The sequence below is a fragment of the Balaenoptera physalus genome (assembly GCF_965194825.1).
Source record: "Balaenoptera physalus genome assembly, chromosome: 11".
Classification (NCBI taxonomy): domain Eukaryota; kingdom Metazoa; phylum Chordata; class Mammalia; order Artiodactyla; family Balaenopteridae; genus Balaenoptera; species Balaenoptera physalus.
In genome coordinates, this window is record NC_138896.1 from 24,314,869 (window position 1) to 24,326,023 (window position 11,155).

An 11,155-nucleotide genomic window follows, 5' to 3' on the forward strand; every position below is an offset into this window, starting at 1 on the left:
CAGAGAGAGAGGGCACATATGAGAGCAGCTTCACAGAGGAGACAAGATGAATGCCCTCCTTCCCCAACACACACACCCATAGTCCCACCACCCACAACTAATCTACCCAACTCACATGCTTGGAAAATCCACGTTCAGCCCAACCCTAACGGATACCCTCCTTGGGCAGATCTGTCTCTACCATGCTTTCTGATATCATTTGGTCACCCTGCTCCACCCCCTCCACCTACACTGGTCATTTTTGTTTGTTCCACAGACACTACAAGATTACATTAGACTAAAGGGCCTTTGCACTATATGTTTCCTCTGTCTGGGATGTTCTTCACTCAGCTCTCGGAGGCTGTCTCCTTCTTGTTCAAATCTTAACTCACATGTCATTGACCCCCAGAGGTCTTCCTTGATGCCCAGTTGGAGCAGTCTTTCATCACTCTCCAGCACAGGGTCCTGCTTATGTTCTTCATGGCATTTACTGCTGCCTGAATCAACTGTTTGTGTGGCTACTTGTTTGTTATCTTTCTCCCACTGCTAGGATGGGAACTCCGTAAGAACAGGGAGCTCATCTGTCCTGGCACTGCTGTATGCCTGTGCCTGGCACACGGGGGCTATTCAACACATTTTTGTTGAATGGATCAGTGGATGAATATAAAAGACTAATCCTTCCACAAGCACCTGGATCCCAGCTCCTATTGTCTTTCAGAAACCTTAAGGTGTAGATTATCCTCCCTCTCTTTTATTCAGCCCCTTACTCTCAACTAGATCCTTCCCATCAGCTTCCCTTATGAGCTCAAAAAGCTCCTGTTTAAAACAAAAAACAAAAAACAAAAGAACCCTCTTCCTCAGGACTTAAATTACCAAATACCAAATATCAAAACATTACAAAGGTGCAAGGATAGAGAGAACAGAATAGGGTCCAGAAACAGACCTACACATATGTGGTCACCTGATTAATGAAAAAGGTACCACTGCAATTAAGAGGAGAATGAATTGTCTTTGTGATAAATGGTCCTGGGTCAAATGAAGATCCACATGGGAAAAAAAATCTATCTCGACCTTATGTCCACCTACAGAAATTAATTTAAAATGAATATATAGGGACTTCCCTGGTGGTGCAGTGGTTAAGAATCCGCCTGCCAACGCAGGGGACACGAGTTCGAGCCCTGGTCCAGGAAGATCCCACATGCCGTGCAGCAACGAAGCCTGTACGCCACAACTACTGTGCCTGTGCTCTAGAGACCGTGAGCCACAACTACTGAGCCCACGCGCCACAACTACTGAAGCCTGCTGCACCTAGAGCCCATGCTTCGCAACAAAGAGAAGCCACCGCAATGAGAAGCCCACGCACCACAACGAAGAGTAGCCCCCACTCACCGCAACTAGAGAAAGCCCGCGCGCAGCAGCGAAGACCCAACGCAGACAAAATGAAAAAAAAAAAAAAAAGGATTTCTTAAAACCTAACCGCAAAACTTAACCATAGAGGTCATCAAAAGACACCATTAAGAGAATAAGAAGGCAAGCTACAGAGTGGGAGAAAATAGGTGAGATATGTCAGAATATGAATATATATGTATATAAATTATATACGAAGGGGAGAGAGAGTGGGACAGTTATTGAGAGTGAGAGAGAGGATTAAAATCTAAACTAAAGAATTCCTTCAAAACAAAGACAACAAACAAAAGGCAGCCAACCCAGTTTTTTAAAGTGGCAAAAGAAGCAGGCTCTCCAGTAAAGAATATAGCCAAAGGGCCAATTAATGTATGAAAAATAAACATATGTATGTGCAGAACAAAACCAGTAATCAGGGAAAGGCAAATGAAAACCGCAACAGGATACCGTTAAATATCCACCAGAACGGCTAACGTTAAAGGGACTGTTGTTGCTGGATATTGGCAAGAATGTGAGGCTACTGGAACTCTCATTTATTGCAAGCAGGAGCAGATATTAGTGCAACCGGACTTCCCTGGTGGCGCGGTCGTTAAGACTCTGCCTGCCAATTCAGGGGACACGGGTTCGAGTCCTGATCCGGGAAGATCCCACATGCTGCGGAGCAACTGAGCCTGTGCATCACAACCACTGAGCCTGCGCTCTAGAGCCCGCGAGCCACAACTACGGAGCCCATGCGCCACAACTACTGAAGCCTGCACGCCTAGAGCCCGTGCTCTGCAACAAGAGAAGCCACCACAATGAGAAGCCCGTGCACCACAACGAAGAGTAGCCCCCACTCGCCACAACTAGAGAAAGCCTGCGCGCAGCAATGAAGACCCAACGCAGCCAAAAATAAATAAATAAATATAATTAAAAAAAAAAAAAAAGAAAGAAATTAGTGCAACCACTTTGGAAAACCGGTAAGCAGTTTCTACTCAGGCATACAGCCTATAACTTAGCAATTCCACTTCTTGGTAAATATCCAACAGAAACGACTGCGTACATCCTCCAAAAGACATGTACAAGAATGTTCATGGGATTTTTTTCATATTAGCCCAAACTGGAAGCACCTCAAGTGTCCATTAATAGTAGAATGGATAAATAAATTGGGGCATAGTCATAAAATGGAATACTATACAAAAACACCCTCTTGGGACTTCCCTGGTGGTACAGTGGTTAGGACTCAGCACTTTCACTGCTGGGCCCCAGGTTCAATCCCTGGTCGAGGAAGATCTGCAAGGCGCACGGTGAGGCCAAAACCAAAACAAAACAAATAAACAAACAAACAAAATGAAAAAACACCCTCTTGTTACATGCAACAACATGGACAAATTTCGCACACATAACGCTAGGCAAAAGAAACCATACACAAAAAAAGAACGTTGTGAATGATGCTATTTATATGAGGTTCAAAAACAGGCAGAGCTAATACAAGATAGGATAGAATTACTAGAAATATTTTGTACCTGGAACTGGGTGGTAGTTAAACATACGTATACATAATCAAAAATTAATTGAGCTATACACTTAAGATATGTGCATTTCACTATATGCACAAAAATATACTTGATACACAAAATATACTTAAAGATTTTTTTTCCCCAATCTCACACTCCCTCCAACCACCACATATTTTTCTTCTCTATTTCATGGCCATAGTTGTCAAAAGATTTATCTGTACTCGCTATTTCTATTTCACCATATCCCATGCATACCTCCATCTGTTCCCACCTGACTTCCCGATCTCCTTTCAACCCAAAGGTTACCAAATAGCCCTCCCAAAGGTCTCCCAATGATCTGTGTCACAAAATCTAAAAGACGTTTGTCTTCACCTTACTTGATCTCTCTCAAAATCACCGGATACTGTTGACTACATCCTCCATTTTAGAGCATTCTGTATCTGTGCTGTCAATAAGGTAGACAGGAGAGATCATTGACTCTCGAACACTTGAAATGTGGCTAGAGTGACTGAATTTTCTTTAGTATTTTTAACAGCTCCCCAGGTGACTGCAGCGTGCAGCCAGAGTTGAGACCTACTGCAGTAGTCGTCCACCCAGGTACCTTCATCCAGACCCATGACTTTAATTTCCAAACTATACCCCAACATACAAACTCTCTCCTCTTAACTCCAAGCAATATATCCAACCTCCTATTTGGCATCTCCTCTTGGGCACCTCAAATTCAACATGTCTGAAACTGAACTCAACGTTCATCCTTCCTGTACTGCATCCCCTCTCAGTGTTCTCTACTGCAGCTCACGGCCCCCTCAGTCATCCAGCCTCACAAGCCAGAAACCCAACAGCCTGTTCAACACCACTGTATTTCATCATATTTACCCATCTTTTATTGTAAATGTCTCTTTAATCTGCTTATATCTCTCCCTCTAAGCATCATTATGGTCCAAGCTACTATCTACCTTTTGCTTGACAACCGCAATTGCCTCCTAGCTGGTCGCTCTGCTTCCATTCTTGCCCCCTTATAATCTTGCGAAGGCAACTAGAATGTCCCTCTCCCCCTAAAACTCTTCAGTGTCTCCTTTCCGAATACTCTTCAAACACTGACAGACAGCCCTGCATCATTCGGCCTCTGCTGACCTCTCCCACCTCATCCCCCATAAGACTTCCCTCCTTCTCTCCACTCCAGTCTCACTGGCCTTAAGTCCCCCACACTCTTCACAGCCCCAGACCTTTGTATCTATGGTTTCCTCTATGTGGAATGCTCTTCCCTTTTTTCTCGGCTTCCTCATCCTTCAGGTCTCAACCCCACATCACTTCCTCAGGAAACCTTTCCTGCCCAGGTCAGGTTCCCCCTATCACGTGACATCACAGCATTGTGTAACTCCCATTTGTAGTATTTATGACAATTTATAATTATATATTTATTTGCGGGATTATTTTATTACTTTCTTGCCCACACTCAATCTTGCCTGCTAGACTGTAAGGTCCATGGGGGCAGGCATAGCACCTGCTTCTTTTCTTGGCTGCTATATCCTTGCATCTGGCACATAGTAAGTGCTCGATAAATACTTATTGACTCTATAAATATTTAGTCAATTTACATAGCTCAACTTAAGCCCAGGACTAGCATCAGGGCTAGAACCAAGGACAGGACCAAGGTCAGGGCTAGGACCACGGACAGTGTCTGGGGCTGAAAGTTGGTTAGAAAGAGCAGCTGGGGCAGATGCTGACCAGGGAGCAGGCCAGGTGTGGATCCTGGCAGGGCTGCATGGTACAAGCACTTTGGAAAACCATTTGGCACAATCTACCAACTCTACTAGAGCTATATGCCAACCCTATGACCTGGCACTTCCACTCCGAGGAATATACCCACCACAGCAGTACTACTCATAATAGCCTCAAACTGGAAACTACCCAAATGTCTCACATCGGTAGAATGGATTAAATAAAGTGTGGTTTGTTCACACAGTGGAATAAAATAAAGCAACGAGAACAAACTACAACTATATGCAGTAACATGGATGGGTCTCACTAACATGGGGTGGAGCAAAGAAGTCAGACACAAAAGAGAATGTGCTGAAACATTCTATTTATGTGAGGTTTGAGTCTAGACAACGTTAATCGTCAACTGGTAGTGTTACAAGTCAGAAGTGTGGCACTCTCGGGGGAGTAGTGACCAGAAGGGGCATGATGGGGAAATTCTGGGGTGCTAAGAACATCCTGTTTCTTGATCTCAGTGCTGGTTACCAAGTTGTGTTTGTTTGTGGAATCCACTGAGGCAAGAATTGGGGGGCACAGGGAGACAAGGGTTAGAGAGGAAAGGTAGTGGGGCGCTCGGGGTGAACCAGGAGAGGGGGCTATGGTAACAGAGGAGTGTGCAGGGGGCAGGTTCAGGCGAAGGGTTAAGGAGAGGTGTTAGCAGGTGCCCAGTTCTTCCAGACCAGAGAGGCTGGAGTGGGAAGGAGGGCAGGGTGAGTGGTGGGAATGCTGACTGGTGAGGAGGGAAGGGATTGCGACCGGCACCGCCTTGCAGCACGCACATGTTTCCTGGCTTCCTACACTTAAAATTCTCCTCTGGGTCTGAGAAAAAGGAGTTTTCGGGGCTACCAGCCATCACACCCCGCCACCACCCCATGAGAGATGGAAGGGAGCTGGACTAAGGGAAAGAGCGTTTCCACACTGAGAGGCACCCTGCCCGACAAAGCCTGGGCAGAGAGACCTGGCAGGCAGAGAGCTGCCCTTCCCTCGGCCCCTCAGCCCTTCTCTCAGCTTGGAGTGTAGCCTTGGGCATGAGGTGGGCTCTGACCTACCTTCAAATCCTGTTGCCCTGTGTCTAAGGCCGTGCACATCACCGGGTGCGTGCACACACAAATATACGTACACAGACAAATGTACTCATGTGCGCTCCTCCACAAATACAAATATGAACACACTTCTTATATACGTATACTCATATTTATCCAAAGAAGCTTGCATCTTTGCAGGCACACACATTTGAGCATGTGCATGGGCACACACACATAATCTTCTCTTCACATTTCCTCCACACCTAGTCATTGGGTGATGCCTAAAAAAAGCTGATTTCTCATTGGCTCAGAGGGCAGCTATGTGAGTCAAAGAACTTAGTTGGAGTGAGGGGAACCACACAGGAGGCCCTTCTCCAGTGGGGAGCAGAGGATACAGGGTGCCCCACACCCCTGGAGGCCTTTGGGAGCTGTCCAGTCTCCCTACCCCGACAATCAAATCCTGCATCTCTCCCCACGTGGTGGGGGGAAGGGGGAAGGGGGAAGGTCTCTGCAGCAGGAAGGAAAGAAGCAGGAAAGTAGTGAAGCTGGTCTGAGAGGAGAGAAGTGGCCCCCACAGGCCACACCCCCAGAGCCTCCTTCCCAGTACCCCTCTCCGGCCGGGTCTCCACCACCCCCCAGCTCCCCATTCCCAAGTCTTGGAAGAATCCCGCTCTTCTCTCAGCACTAGGAAAGCAGAAAACTTGGGTGTCCCTTGTGTTTCCCCCTCATCACCCTCCCCTACCGCTGCATCTGGGGTGCCTGTGTGCTGTGGGGAAGGAGGGAGCACGTGGCCTCATCTTCTCGGCATCCTCCCCAGAGTTGGAGGGCTGGCAGGGACGGGGGGCATCTTCCCAAGCTATGACTCAGCGTGCAGGCTATACATGTTGTGGCCAACTTTGACACTTCGCTCATCAGGGACTGTAGGTCCCAAGAAGTGGGGAGAGGGGCTGGCTTCCGTGAGGGATGTTCCAAAAGTGGGGGATTTTGGCCCCATCCCCGTGCTTTTCTCTGCTCCTCATGGCACAAGAGGAGTGAAGGTAGAAGGATTCCAGGACCGCGAGATGAAGGAGGGAGATGAGGGCGGGCTCCAGATACTGGGTTGGAACCAGGTGGCAAGGAGATACCGGGAGATGGGGGAGTTGGAGGATCCAGAAGCCCCTTATTCTGGGGAGCTAATGGGCCAGAGAAATGGGAAAATTAAAAGAAAGGACTTCCGGACCCCCAGTGGGAAAGAGTTTTGGGGGCAGTGAGAGATAGAAGGTGGGTTCTGGTCCTGCACTGAGAGACCAGGACTGAAGGGAAAGGAAGGTTGAGGAATTGAGGTGCTGGGTCCCCAGGGGTTTGGAGGCAGGGCCAGGGAAAGAGGGGAGGGGCCGAGGGTCTGGGAAGTGGGCGGGGATTGGAAGCCGACAGACGGCAGCTGCGGTGTTTCCATGTTTCCGAGTTGCTTCCCAGTAGTTCCTCTCAGTTCCATTTCCAGTTGTTTCCAAGCCATTAAATTCTTTCCAGGCGAGATAAGGGTCCCGCCCGTCCCACCCAGGGTGTGTCACGTGTAGGGGGGAGGTTCAGACGAACAGAAGCAGGAGAGCCTGGAAGGGGGATGGAGCGAAGACGGAGCCCCTGTGCCCCTGGGGGCATCTCTCAGTCATCACAGCCCCGCTGAACCGTGAGTCATGGGTGCAAAGCTCTCTGCCAAGAACAAGTTTTAGGATTCTCTCTGCAGACTCCATGCCCTTCCAGACCTGAGAGTCCTGACTCTGCTTCATTTCAGCACTTCCTAAAGGCCCCAGACCCCCAGAACTCCCTCCTGGACCTTGCAATCCACGTGCTGCCACCTGGGCAGTCCCCATCTGGGTGCTCAAAGAAGCTCCCTCGGGCACCTTCCTGGAGCTCTGGCTCAGCGGCTCCAGCCAGAGCACTTGGGGTTCCACCAGCACTTTCCTCCTGAGGTTCAGCTGGCCACCAGCTCCGCCTGGGCCCTGGCTTCTCCAGCCCCAGCAACTCCAGGGCCCAGAGCCCCGGCTCACCGATAACCACCTCCACCTTGGTGCCACGCCTGGTCCTGTCCAAACCCCAGCATCCACCCCCAACCCTCACCAACACCCACACTGACTTGTCCTCCCAGACACACCCTCCACAGGGAGTCCAGTCCCCAGCGCATGGTCCTATTCCTTCTGCCCCAACGGAAAGTCCCCGCTCTGGGAGGCTCTCCTGCCAACCTTCACCTGGGGTGTGGGGATAGAAGTCCCCGCCTCTCCCGGCTCTTCCTTCCTTCTCCCAGAGTGCTGTTCCTTACCTGAGTAACAAGCGGCTGCAGTGTCTCTGCACCTGCTCTGTCCCCGACCTTGGGAAGGGGGTTCTCGGGGCAGGGTGGGTGCGCACCCCTTGGCAGCCCTGGGCTCCTGGATGTCCCTTTGCTTGTTCCCCGCAGCAGGGGCTCACTGAGCCGCCACCCGACCGTCGATCTGGGCTGCGACAGTGAGAAGGAGGGAGTCTGCAGCGAGCAGGGGGAGGAGAAGGGGAGGACCAGCATGAGGTCAGGGAGGGGAGCGGAGATAGGGCAGGTCCTCCCACCCTCCCGCCCCTGCCAGGCCCTCCCAACGTCATCACATGCCACCCCTCCTCGCCTCCCGCCGTCATCCTGACACCCCCCCGACCCCCCCCCCATCTGGGATCTCTGGTCCCACAATACCCTCATCTCACCCCCTCCAGCCCTCATCCAACCTCCCACATCCTTTCCTTATCCCATTTTTACCCTTCCTCCTCACCCTAATTTCTGTCCAACTTGACAGCCCCATCCTCATGCCATTTCTCCTTTTCCTCCACCATTTCTCCACCTGTTGCCCCTGTTCTCTGACCTGTTTTCTCCTCTCTTGCAACACCCTTTCCCATGTCCAGGCCCTCTCCCTCCTCCCTCCCCTGCATCTCCACACCTCTTCCCAGCTGCCACATTGCTCCAGCTTGGATCTTGCCCCATCTGTCTGTTGCCCAGCACCCACTCCTTCATCCCCCAACCAATTATCTCCCGGCAGGGCAGGGAGGATAGGGGACGGGTGGCAGGAGGAAACCTCCCTCCCAAGCCTACATCTCTCTCCAACAGGGGTCTTCTCCTTGTCCCCACCTCTGCCCCTGCCCAGCCCCATTGCTGCCACCTGCACTCTCCCCTTTTCTTGCCTTGTCCCCGTGCTGCCTCTCCCCATCTGTACTGTTCAGTCAATCTCTGGTTCTCAGCTCGGGATCAATGACCCCTTTTCATTCTCTCACCTCAGCAAATTCCTAGAGAAATGAGGGATGAGGCTTGGGCACTGGCTGGACAAGGGCTTGGCTGAAGACCAGGACATAGACGACTTGGGAAAGAAGGTGGGGTTCAGGGGAGACAGGGAAGGGAAGCCTGAAAGTTAGGAGGTTTAGGGATGGAGAAAGAGCGAAAGGCAGGCGCAGATATGGGGGTGGGGGCACAAATGGTGAGGTGATGTTCTGGAAAGTAGAAGAGGGCTAACGTCTGGGTGCTGCAGGGGAGCAGGAGCAGGGCTAGGGAGAGAGTCATGGGCTGGAGGAAGAGGTCACTTTGATATCGGGCAGAGACAGGAAGACTGACCAGAGGGCAGGGTGGCAGACACACCCACATCAGGCTGCTGGGCTGCTTCTCTGGTCTCATTTCCCCATGTGCTTTGCCACCCTGACAAGGGGCTGAAAAGGAGACTTTGGCCAGATGAGAAATATCCAGGCTGAGGGAGACCCCATCCCAGGCTTCACACTGAGGATAAAGTTCTTGCCACCCAGCTACAATCCTCACCATTGAGGAGTAGCTTGGTCAAGTCACAGGTCATGGGTGAAAGGGGCGTGCAGGAGCCTGTGTGTGCCCGATTCTGCCGCTTGTGTTGGGGCACAGGTGTCCGTACCCTGGTCAGGTCCCCAGGGTCGTGGGTGTGGTGATCCTGGGTCAGGGCGCGCTGGTCCAGCACATGGCTGTGCCCTATGCCCCGTGAACTCCCAGTGGCTGAGGGCGAAGGCTCGCACGTTCCCTCGCGTGGGTGTCCCCGTGTGTCCGTGTGTCTGGGTGCGTGTGTGGCTGTTTTTTTTTTTTCCTGGCTTTGATGGGGAGGATGAAGTCAGCTTCTTGGATAGAGCTGGGCTCAGCTTCCTTCCTCTGCCTTGGCCCGAAGCCCCCAGAGCCTGGAATAGGTAACAGCTTCCCTCAGATCTCCAGGCAGGGGTTGGGGGAAAGTAGATGAACGGATGAAGGAGGGTCTGAAACAGCATTATGTGGAGAGAGCAGACTGCAGAGAACAGATATTCTCTGATACCCCCAGATTCTAGTAATTCTAATGGTCATATCCTTTTTTTTTTTTTTTCCCCTTTTTGGTCCTATACCCTTTGTTTTATTTATTTTTTGTTTATTTTTATTTAAATTTTTATTTTATTTATTTTTTTGGCCACACCACACGGCACATGGGATCCTAGTTCCCTAACCAGGGATCGAACCCACGCCCCCTGCAGTGGGAGCACGGAGTCTTAACCACTGGACCGCCAGAGAAGTCCCTTGGTTTTATTATTTAGGAAGTATGGTCACCATAGGTATACTTGGCCCAGACAGTGGCCAGAAGACCCTGGAGAGAAAGAAGCAAGAGCTGAAAGGATGGCCCTGGGGTGTTTTGGAAGTCCACTTCTGGGGAGAGACGGGATGCCAGAGTCAGAGAAGGGTGCGGGATTCCAGACATTCACAAGCTCACAGGGCATTTGAAGAAGCCACTGGAGGCCTGACAGACATAATTCCAGGTTCTGAGATAATCATTATCTAAAATGTTATCCACACCCTGGATTTCAGGCTCTTGGAGGAGCTTATGTCTTATGTACGTCTGCATTTTATCAGAAAACACTGGGCCTCGCATAGAGCAGCTGCTTCATAAACGCCTGTCAAGGGCTTCCCTGGTGGCGCAGTGGTTAAGAATCCGCCTGCCATTGCAGGGGACACGGGTTCGAGCCCTGGTCCAGGAAGATCCCACATGCCGTGGAGCGACTAAGCCCGTGCGCCACAACTACTGAAGCCCGCGTGCCTAGAGCCCGTGCTCCGCCACAAGAGAAGCCACCGCAGTGAGAAGCTCACCCACCGCAATGAAGAGTAGCCCCCGCTCTCCACAACTAGAGAAAGCCCGCGCGCAGCAACGAAGACCCAACGCAGCCAAAAATTTTATAACTAAAATAAATAAATAAATGCCTGTCAATACTGAGTTGTGAAATGACTGGGAGAGGAGGGTGTCGCAAGAGTGCCTGGCAGGGAGCCCCAGGGCGAAGGCAGGGAAGTCCAGTGGTCAGAGCCAGCTTGCCTTCACTGAGGTGTCCCAGGCGATGGGCAGAAAGAAAGGCTGGGGTCTTATCAAGAGCTGTCTGCATGCTCTGGCTATTCTCTGAATCCTCAGTCCAAGTGTCTTCAGCTCTGGGCCTCCATCCTTGAATGAAGCTCCAAGTTCCTGTCCTACCCTCAGGAGG

At 50.9% G+C, this 11,155-nt stretch overlaps 1 protein-coding gene and 1 long non-coding RNA gene across 5 annotated transcripts in view; one reads left to right on the forward strand and one right to left on the reverse strand.

Annotated features, from left to right (window-relative positions):
- TNXB (tenascin XB) overlaps positions 1-8,209 on the reverse strand; it is a 59,741-nt gene extending 51,532 nt beyond the window's left edge. The window contains exon 1 of one of the 4 annotated variants that reach the window (XM_082414841.1): positions 7,962-8,209. The gene's annotated coding sequence lies outside the window, so the exon portion shown is untranslated. The remainder of the gene's footprint in view (positions 1-7,961) is intronic. The other 3 variants (XM_082414842.1, XM_082414843.1, XM_082414844.1) reach the window with 3 other exon arrangements.
- On the forward strand, positions 7-10,890 carry LOC309638655. Its single transcript, XR_014251230.1, has 2 exons — positions 7-7,331; positions 10,634-10,890. It is a non-coding gene; the product is annotated as an uncharacterized lncRNA (long non-coding RNA).
- Positions 10,891-11,155: the final 265 nt, after the last annotated feature.